Raw genomic sequence first — 10,641 nt, 5'->3', positions numbered from 1 at the left:
GCAGGTGCATCTTAGTCTCCAGACTGACACTGTTGCTCTTCAGTATTCTGGAGAGGACCATGACAGCAGATTTTCCCAATGTAATTTGTCTTTTGATTTTCTGGATGCTGGCATTGAGGGTGTTAATTGTGATATCAAATAAGCTGAAGATGTTAACAATCTTGATCTCTTCACCATCTAACTGCCAATAATACTACCCATCAGCCAAGTGGTAAGAGTCTGTTTTCTTGATGTTTTGTTTCAGTCCATTCCTAAGGCTGCAGTCCTCGATCTTCCACGGCAAATGCTTCAGATTTTCCTCAGTTCCTGCAAGCAAAGTTGTATCATGTGTGTAACACAGGTTGTTGATGAGTCTTCCTCCAATCCTGATGCCACATTCCTCCTCATACAGCCCACTCTCCCGCATGATCTGTTCTGCATATAGATTGAAAAGGTATGGAGGTAGGACGCATCCTTGATGCACACCTTTCCTGATTTTGAATCATGCTATGTGTCCTTGCTCCGTCCTGACAAATACCTCCTGGTCCAAGCATGTTGTTGTTATGTCCCATCAAGTTGCCTGTGATTCATAGCAACCCTATGTACAACAGCCCTAAACCCTGCTCTATCCTGTGCCAATCTCACTGTCTCCAACACACCTACCCTGATTACCCCAGTCACTGAATCAATCCACCTCATAGACGGTCTTCCTGTCCTGTGCTGTCCCTCCAACCTCCCAAGCATGACGTCCCTCTCCAAGGATTGGTCTCTCCTTGCACCATGTCCAAAGTATGTCAGATGAAGCTTCAGAAACATTGCCCCCAAGGAGCAGCCTAGTTTAATCCTCTCCATAATAAACCTATTCGTTTTCTTAGCACCCCATGGTAAATTCAACACTCTCCAACACCACAGCTCAAAGGCATCAATTCTCTTTCTATCATCCCTAGTCATTGTCTAGCTCTCTAACACATAGCAAGTGATTGCAAAGATCATGGACTGTATTAGGCACACCTTAGACTCCAGAGTGACATAATTGATCTTCAGTACTTTGGAGAGGTCTCCAACAGCAGATTGTTCCATCGCAATACATCTTTTAATTTCCTGGCTGCTGGTGCCAACAGTGTTTACTGTGGAGCCAAGCAAACTAAAGCTGTTAACAATCTCAACCTCTTCACCATTGTTTTCTTGATATTGAGTCTCAATCCATACTGGAGGCTGCAGTCCTTGACCTTCTGCAGTAAGCACTTCAGGTCCTCCTCAGTTTCAGCAAGCAGGGTTATGTCATCTGCATAACGCAGATTGTTGATGAGTCTTGCTCCAATCCTGATGGCACATTTCTCCTCATAGAGCCCAGCCTCCCAGATAATCTCTTCTGCATATATATTGAAAAGGTATGAAGATAGGACACATCCTTGACTACTCCCTTCCCAATTTTGAACCATGCAGTGTTTCCTTGCTCTGTTCTGATGACTGCCTCCTGGTCCAAGTATAGATTTCTCATTAGCTTGATTAAGTGTACTAGGATTCCCATTTCTCTTAGAGTCAGCCACAGTTTGTTATGATCCACACAAACTCCTTTGCATAGTCAATGAAACACAGATAGACATTCCTCTGGTATTCCCTGCTTTCAGCTAAGATTCATCTAACATTAACTACAATATCCCCAGTACCACGACCCACGACCCCATCTAAACCCAGCCTGCACTTCTGGCGGTTTTCTGTTGATGTGCTGTTCCAGTAGTTCTTGGATAATTTTCAGCAGAATCTTGCTTGCATTTGATATTAATGATATTGTTTGATAATTTCCACACTCTGTGGGATCACCTTTCTTTGGGATGGGAACAAATATAGGTCTCTTCCAGTCAGTTGACCAAGTGGTTGTCCTCCAGATTTCTTTCTTTTTTTTTTTTTTTAGGAAGGAACTGTCTATTTTGAAACAATAGGTTGCCTTCTAAATGGTCGGAGGGTGCTACTGCCTGCACAGAGTGGGGTGGGGTTGGGTGTGTGGTGGTGGAAGGTGCTACTGTTTGGCCCTAGGGGATCTGCAGGGTTCAGAGGCTTAGGTTGTATTTCAGGAAGACTTCATAGTTGATGCAGCCATTTCTGTCCTCAAGTCCTCCAAGGACAGTCTCCACCTCAGTCATCTTCTCTCCCAGTGTGGTGAGGACATATCTGAGCTCTGCTCCCATGACTTTGCCATTTCCCTCCTTGTCTAACACCCGAAGCCCTTTCAAGTAGTCCTCATATGTGCCTTGGCCCTGGTTCTTGGCCACTATTTGGAGCATGGGCAGGAAAGTCTTAAAGTCCACATGCAGAGACTTTAACTCATCACTCTTGAGGTTCCCCAGGACCTTAAGCACTTCGGTGTTGATGGGGCTCCGGCCCAGGGCCCTCATGACGTCTCCACACTGACTGTACAGGCTCTTGCCATCACCTACTCGGTCAAACAGCTCAAAGGCTTCCTTGAACTCCTCCAGTTGGTCCTTGTTAAACTCGATCACAACAATGGAGAGACTGATGGGGGGTTCCTGGTTCCTGGGATTTTTCAGGAGCTGGAGAGGCAACTGGCTCAGCTTTGGCCTTCATTGGAAGGACCCCAGATGCTGGCTTTGCAACTGGCTTTGAGGTACCAGGGCCTGCGGGTTTCTTCACAGGAACATCTTTCTTGGGAGGCGTGACATCCGATAGCCAAAGGACAATGTGTCGATGGGGGCACCCATCTCCTGGGGCATCCAGGGAAAAGGAGGGGGCGGGGCCCCTCCAAATTTCTTGACACAACTTGGTAAGCACACCTAGGGCAGGTCCAAATATAGATATTTTTCCCCCTGAGTATAGGTTTTGCATAAGCACAAACAAGTGTTCTAGGACCCCCAGAATTCTAATTCATCTCAGAATTAGCCACATAGCATGTGCTGTTGGCTTCTGTTTGTTGATTTTTGTTTTAAGATTATTAATAAATATTCACAGATTTTAAAAACAGAAAAATATCAAGCCCTATTATAATCAAACTTTCTAGAATTAAAAACAACAATAACAAATACTGAAAGTAGCTTGGGTAGGGGAGAGGAAGGAGGGAGGTGAAAGTCAAGAGCTTCCTGCAAATGAAAATTGTTATACTAAGCTTCAGTTTCACAGCTGAAACCATGCAGGCAAGAAGATAATGGACAAAAATCCTGAAATGAAAAAAATGCCAACCAAAAATTCTCTACCTCACAAAACTGTCCCTGAAATAAGACAGAGAAATTAGGCCATTTACAGATAAATAGAACCTGAAAGAGTTTGTGAAAACTAGACTAACCTTCACAAGCAATACTAAAGTGACTTCTTTGGACAAGAGCAAATAATCACAGACAACAATTTGAAATTGACATGCATAACAACATCATTCAGAACTTGACAGAGACATAGAAATGCACAAAGTATGATAAACATATGAGACAGAAAATAAGAAGATATATTAGTCTGTAAAAGAGGTAATAAGAAGTACAATTCCAACATTTCTCAGTAGAGAGAGGAAGTCACTGAGATTTCAAGAGAAAGTGAACTATTTTAGACTTGGCAGTAAGATAGCCACTTACAACTCAATCTTCAAGAAAATTAGCATCCCTTCTTGTCAAAATGAAAAGGAAAATAAAAATGACTTAAAAAATACTAAAGCAACAGCAATGAAGAAAATTACTTAAAAAAATCATAAACAAAATGAACTCAGCTGGAAAAGTAACTGGAATAAAAAAATCACTAACATTGCAAAAAAAAAGAGTGTATAATATGAAATACTGTATAACATGAATGCAACATAGAAGGCATTCTAAGTAAAATAAGTTAGTCACAAATAATCTGTAGTAATATGAGAACACTGTTTAAAAAGTTAGAGGTCAACACACAGAATTAATTTTGACGGTTACTAAGGATAGAAAAGGAAGCATAGGGCAATAAAAATGAAGAAATAAATAATTTAAATGAAGGAATAGACAATATATAATTCAACAATAAAACACTGTGATTAATTCATTACATTGTTGCTGTTGTAAGGTGTTATCAATTTGAGTATGACTCAGAGCAATTCTATGAACAACAAACTTGAACTCTGTCCTATCCTGTGCCAACCCCATACTCTCATTTGAGCTCATTACTGTAGTCGCTATGTCAATTCACCTATTTGAGGGTCTTACTTTCCTTTGCCATTGCTCCACCTTTCCAAGCATGATCTCCTTTTCCAACATCCCCAAAGTATGCAAGATAAAGCTTTGTCATTCTTGCCTCCAAAGAGCACTCTGGCTTCACCTTTCCCAAGACATATCTATTTGTTCTTGTCGGTAGTATATGGGATATTCAGTATTGTCGCTGTTCACTGGCAACCTACAGTGACACCCTGATGGAAGTAAGCACGATGGGGATACAACACTCTGGGAGAGGTTCAGAGAGTCAATCCAGCTCAATTTTCTTGGGATCTGCAGTGCACTTACATATACAGGAAGAACCAGATAGGGTGGGCTTACAGGTGGGACATGCAGATTGGTTAAGAGAATCTCAGCCTCATGCGGACCACTCCCAGCTCAAACAGATGCAGCAGCTGTCTTCCCAGATGGTGAGCTTTCTCAAGCCAGTACAGCCAAATGCAGGAGAGCTTTCTGTACCCCGTATTAAAGGCCATTGGGAGGCTTGCACTTATCCGGAGCTTAGGCGATCTGTCCTGGCCAGAGGCCCTCCCTTCCTCCCCAACATTCCATAACACAGTACTCTCTTCCAAAACTTCACAACTCAAAGGCATCAGTTTTTCTTCTGTCATCCTTATTCATTGTCCAGCTCTCAGATGCATAGCAAATGATTAAAAAGACCATGGTTTCAATCAGGTGCACTTTAGTCCTCAAGCTAGCATCATTGCTCCTTAATAATTTGAGGACTGCAGACTTTTCCTGAACAATGTACCTTCTGATCTCTTGATGCCTGGTTCCAAGTATATTGATTGTGGGTCCAAGTAGGATGAAATCATTGACTGTTTAAACCTTTTTTCCATCTATCATGATGTTGTCTATTATCTCTTAGAGAGAGTTTTGTTTTCTTGATGTTGAGACCCAATTCATATTGAAAGCTGAAATATTTGACCTTCTGCAGCAAGTGTTTCAAGTTCTGATTATTAGCAGGCAAGGTCGTGTCATCACTCGTTAAACTGATCTCTTGTTATTAATGTTACAAAAACGTTGATGATTAATTAATTTAAAAGGCAATTAAAATGTGTATGAATTACATAATTTGTACAAATGATCCAATGAAAAACTAATATGATTAGCAAACTTTCCCTCAAATACAAAAAATGAAAAGAGGAAAAAAATGAAATCTCAACTTCTTATCTGGGGTTACCAGACCTCTGGGACAAAAATAAAATAAAATAATTTACATTACCTTAAAGAGAAAATGAAAAGACAGGTTCATAGAAGCCAATGATTAATCTAAAATAATAAATACAACTGTTTGGATCTTTTCTAAAATGTTAATAAACTAACATCTGAAATTTCATGCTTGCAAAAGGCTACAACTTTCTAAAAATTCAAGATATTGCCTCTTGTTAGACTTTTTAGGGGATGATTAAATTCCTCCATATAAGATTAACTCTGCAGAAGTTAATTAATTCTAACAAGATTTGATTAAAATCATGTGAATGGCCATTTGCCATTTGAATTTACCCTGTAGCCTATCCTCATGGTGAGTTCCAGGATCCGGTTGCTCTGAAAAACCTTCATGGCTAAAATGACAGGTACTGCTCCTAGGAGTCTGAAAGAAACATGGATAGATAAGCCTTTTCAGAGCTCACAGTTCTTTCCTCTCTCAGTGTCTTCACTAGTTGAGAGCTTCCACACGGGCTCCCTGTTTATGCTTTAGAATTTCCTATTTCTTCCATTTTACAGCAGCTCGGGGCAATTACACATCACTTTAAATCATATGGTATTCAAGCAGTCTTCTTGTAGTCAGTTTAAAATCTTCCCCAGAGACTTGCACAAACTTGGGCAAGATTCAAATTATAAATCACAGGTGTCTGTCGAGTTCATGTAAGCACTTGAATGCTCCTGGGAACATTGACATACAGAAAGCCTCCCTGATTCCAGGAGTCAGGGAAAGACCAACTGCATCAACAGCGTAGGTAGGTCCCACCTCCTTCTGCATCATCCCATCAGCCCTGCCTCCCTGCTCCTCTTCGAGAAACAACTGAGTACAACAAACACAGTTTAGGCAAACCCAAGGCCTGTAACCTTGAACAAAGGACATCTTGAAACACATCTCATCTCTACAGATTCATTTGTCTCTGAGGAGCAATAAACCCAAGTGCAGCCCAACCACAATCCTCTTGGGAAAATAATCACTTCCATAGTGCTCCAAAAATCAGCTTCTTGTCATCTCATGTAGACAAAAGGCCTTCTGCTTCCTCAACTGTTTTCAGCAACTGTTCAGTAACAGTTATAGCAGATCCAGCAGCTGGAAAGTGCCTCAGAGCTGAACGGGGGAGGGGAAATACAGAGGGTAACACCAGCCCACCCAGGTAAGTTAGGCAAGAAGGAAAGGACTCAGCAACTGCAGAGATCGTTGAGACCCAGAATCCCCAGCTAAGAATTATATTACAGACAGACAGACAGAAAAAAAAGAAGGGAGGGAGTAATAGAGCAAAGTAAAAGGAGTCTGAAAGAGATCAGAGGTTAAGAGCCATAAAAGATTCTAACAAACTAAAAAAAAAAAAAAAAGACAACAATAACAACAAAATATCCAAACATTTGCCATTGATTGAATTCTAAACTTTGAGCGACTCAAAATTCCAACATTTTGGGTAGAGGCTGAGCATGTTAAGCAGCAAGGACTCCTAATATGGATATACAGAACTGATCAAGTGAAGAGGGGGAAATAGTAAGATAGGAAAATGTTATAAAAAAATTCTGTATGACTTTGAAGACAAAATTGTTAATAAAAAATATTAAGGGGGGAAGAATTATTACAATTGGAGAGCTCAACTGATCAATGAGAACAGAAAGAAGAGTTGACACCTTTGAATTGTGGTGTTGGAGAAGAGTACTGAACATACCATGAACGACCAAGAGAACTAACAGGTATGTCCTGGAAAGGGCAAAGCCAAGCTGTCTCTTGGAGGCGAGGATTTTGAAGCTCCGTCTCACACACTTTGGGAACAGTCCTTGGAGAAGGACATTCATTATGCTTGGAAGAACGGAGAGACAACATAGAAGATGGATTGACCCAGTAACTAGAGTAATGAGGGTAGGTGTGTCAGAGACAGTGAGATTGGCCCAAGATAAACAGGTTTCAGAGCTATTGTGCCCTGTGGTTTTATTTTTATTGTTGATGCCTTTAAGCTGTGATGCTGGAGAAGAGTATTGAATATACCATGGACTGCTAAGAGAACAAGTAAGTTCTTCCTGGAGTGGATTAAACCAGGCTGCTCCTTAGAGGCAAGGATTCTGAAGCTTCGTCTGACATATTTTGGACATATTGCAAGGAGGGACCTGTCCTTGGAGAGGGCCATCATGCTTGAGAGGGTGGAGGGAAAGAGCAGGAGAGGAAGATTCTCAATGAGATGGATTGATTCAGTGACTGGGGTAATGTGAGTAGGTGTGTCAGAGACAATAAGATTGCAACAGGATAGAGCAGAGTTTAGGGCTGTTGTACATAGAGTCATTAGGAGTCGCAGGTGACTTGACAGCATATAACAACTTTTTAAAAAGTAGTTATCTGATGGGAAACACACTGGGGAAAATTAACATTGCCATCATGGGTTTAAGCCATTCCTGAAAGAATTAAATTTTTCCTTTTCCCTTAAAACAAACATATGTCACTGGTAAAATCAGAAAATAAAAGGAAGTAAGTTAGGAAGAAGAAAAAGAGTATGTAGATGAGAGAAAGAAAGATTGAGACAGGTTCTTTCTTTAAAAAAATAAAAAATGAAATATTAGAGTTACTTTTTTCCCCTGGGAAAGCATTCTGACACTGTGACTTGACTTGACCCACAACTGGATGAAGCTGAGAGCTGATACATTTTAACTGAATTGGTTTTATTCCTCCAGGGGGCAAATAAACCACTTTAGAAAATTCTCTTGAAGGAGTTTAAGCATAGTATGTATGCACCTTTAAAAAAAAAATTTGCTTACAAAATATGAAGAATAGTGGGAAACACAATGTATATGAACTTTGTATGCAGGTTATTGATAATTTACAGAAGGAGACAGAGTAAGCGCTGTACTGGCCCCCTTCCATGTGCTATCTCAATAAAGAAATACATTCCTTGATATGCAAGACCCTCCAACTCATGGTGACCGTCCCAGCCTGGAAATAGGCATGGAAACAGACTGCTTTATCTTTCTCCTTTAAACTGGGTATGGTATTCAAACCACTAACCTTCTAGCTAGCTGCACAACATGTAACCCATACACCAAAGGGCTCCTTCAACTTTATACACAAAAACCTCAATACACAGGAGGCTGATTTACTGAAAATTGCAAGAGTAGAGAAGCAAAAATAGCGTATCAGCTTTTATTATAGTCAAGCAGCCTAACTGCAGGCTCCAAAAACTCAGATCAAGGAACTCTAGAAATTGTACGGTTCCTTTCCTCCACTGGCCTACAAGTCTGAGCAATGGTACCCAAGGATCCATTATTCTAAAGTTTTCATCTCTTAATATAATCCAACAAAGATGTACATATTTAGTTACATCAATATTATTTTAATCTTACTTTTGTACATTGTGAGCTATAAAAAGAATTTTCTTACATTAAATATATTGTTGTTGTTGTGTATCGTAGAGTCGGAACCAACCCATAACTGACCCATCCATGGGTTTTCAGAGGCTGTTAATTGCATGGAAGATTGCCCAGCCTTCTCCCCTGGAACACCTGGTGGCCTCAAACCTCATACCTTTGGTATTGCAGCACAGCTTAACTACATTAGCTGGCAGCTAAATTGTTAAGAGATCAATTTGCTTGGTTCAACCTCACCAATTCACTGTAATTACCCTGCTGGATAATTCAGTCATCAAGACTCAGTCCTTATCTCACTTGGCATAGCTGACAGCATTTGACACAATTGATTATTTCCTCTATTTCTAAAATCTTTATTTGCTGGGCTTCTAGAACATGACACCGCCTGCTTTTCCTTCTGCTTCAGCTAAATGATCCTCTATAGCCTGCATGTTGGACAATTTCTTCTCTTCCTAACATGGAAACATCGCAGTGCCTGAGGCTCTGGCTGCTCCCTTCTTCTCTACCCCCTCTAAACCTCTGATTTCATCCTCTCCCATGGCTCACTACCATCTGCACATCAGACCAGCAAGCACTCCTGTAAGTTACACTTTACATTTTGAACTGGTTGGTCACTTTCCATGGAATTTCTAGCATCTGTTGTGATGTGCTGTTGAGTCAGAACGTACTCATAGCTGACCCTGTGACTTCTAGAAGGCACCTCATATTTCATGTGCTCAAAGCTCTGTTCTCCCCTCAAATGATGGGGATCTTTCTAATTCTTCTGTAAATGGAATTACTGGTAACTCCAGCTAAAAACTCAGGAAACAGCTTTAAAGACTTTTGTGGGGTTTTTAAATAAAATTTTTTATTAATGATTTTTTATGCAACATACATATTTTACAGCATATTCTTTCTATTTAATTTCACACACACACACACACACTCATTCATTGTCACACATTTTCCTCCCTACCCCCCTCCTCCCAGTTCGTTTTTCTGTTCTTTTTTTCCTGATACATAGAATCTACAATCTAATAGGAATACTTTGGTTTCTAATATTCAAAAGCGTTCTTGGAATTGAAATTCTTCCACAACTTCTTTGGCCATTTTCCTAAATTCTAGATCCAGTCTTTTCTCCCTTGTACAACTCCATACCTTCCCCCAGCTTCAAGAGCTTGCCCCCAAAACATGTAGAGTCATATTCTTCTCCTTGCCTCAGTTTTCAAGGCTCTTTATCTTTGATCTCATCATTCTCCATTCTTCCTTTACACATTCTTTTGCAGGAACAATCACTTCTTGTTGCTTGAAAACTCCTAAAATTCACTATGGTGTTTGTACTTCCTAGGTCTCTTACTTAGAATTCACTTCCACCAAATACCCCTATTTATATTTGATTTCGTTATCTAGTGCTGCTATAACAGAGACACCACAAGTGAATGTTTTAGAGATGTTTCTTATTCACAACATCTGTGTGAAATAAACAGGAACATTACTATAGTCAGTCCCTTGGATTGAAAGACTGAGACAATAAGATACCTGAATGTCATGAAATACATAACCAGTTAGTTCATTTAAAAAGGAGAGAGCAACCCCAAAGGCCAGCTCCTTGCCTACACTTGCACAGTTCACATTTCCTTCTTAAAATGTTTACACACAGAAGACGGATCCAATTAAGATAATGGAAGAAGCCAATTCTAATCCTATGAGTTGTGCACATAGAAACAGGAAACATATGAAGTCCATTTACTGCTGGTTGTCTTTCTGAGAAAAGGGAGATCGGTCTCCCTCATATGGAAAGGATTGGTGGGTTTTGAGGCAGACTTCCTAATTAAGAACTAGTAACCCAGACCAAAGATAGTATATCTCTCTGTGAAAAGAAAAAGGAGTAGGCCCACTGTGGGTGGCAAGTGAGCTACCAAAAACCCAA

General features: G+C 40.3%; 1 pseudogene; it reads right to left on the bottom strand.

Annotated features, from left to right (window-relative positions):
* Window positions 1-2,030: 2,030 nt before the first annotated feature.
* On the bottom strand, window positions 2,031-2,823 carry LOC102868242 (annotated as a pseudogene).
* Window positions 2,824-10,641: the final 7,818 nt, after the last annotated feature.

Source organism: Elephantulus edwardii, unplaced genomic scaffold, assembly GCF_000299155.1.
Source record: "Elephantulus edwardii isolate Elephantulus edwardi_28Jun2011 unplaced genomic scaffold, EleEdw1.0 scaffold00062, whole genome shotgun sequence".
Classification (NCBI taxonomy): Eukaryota; Metazoa; Chordata; class Mammalia; order Macroscelidea; family Macroscelididae; genus Elephantulus; species Elephantulus edwardii.
The sequence above is the reverse complement of the archived record's forward strand: the minus strand, read 5'-3'. Positions and strand labels throughout refer to the sequence as shown.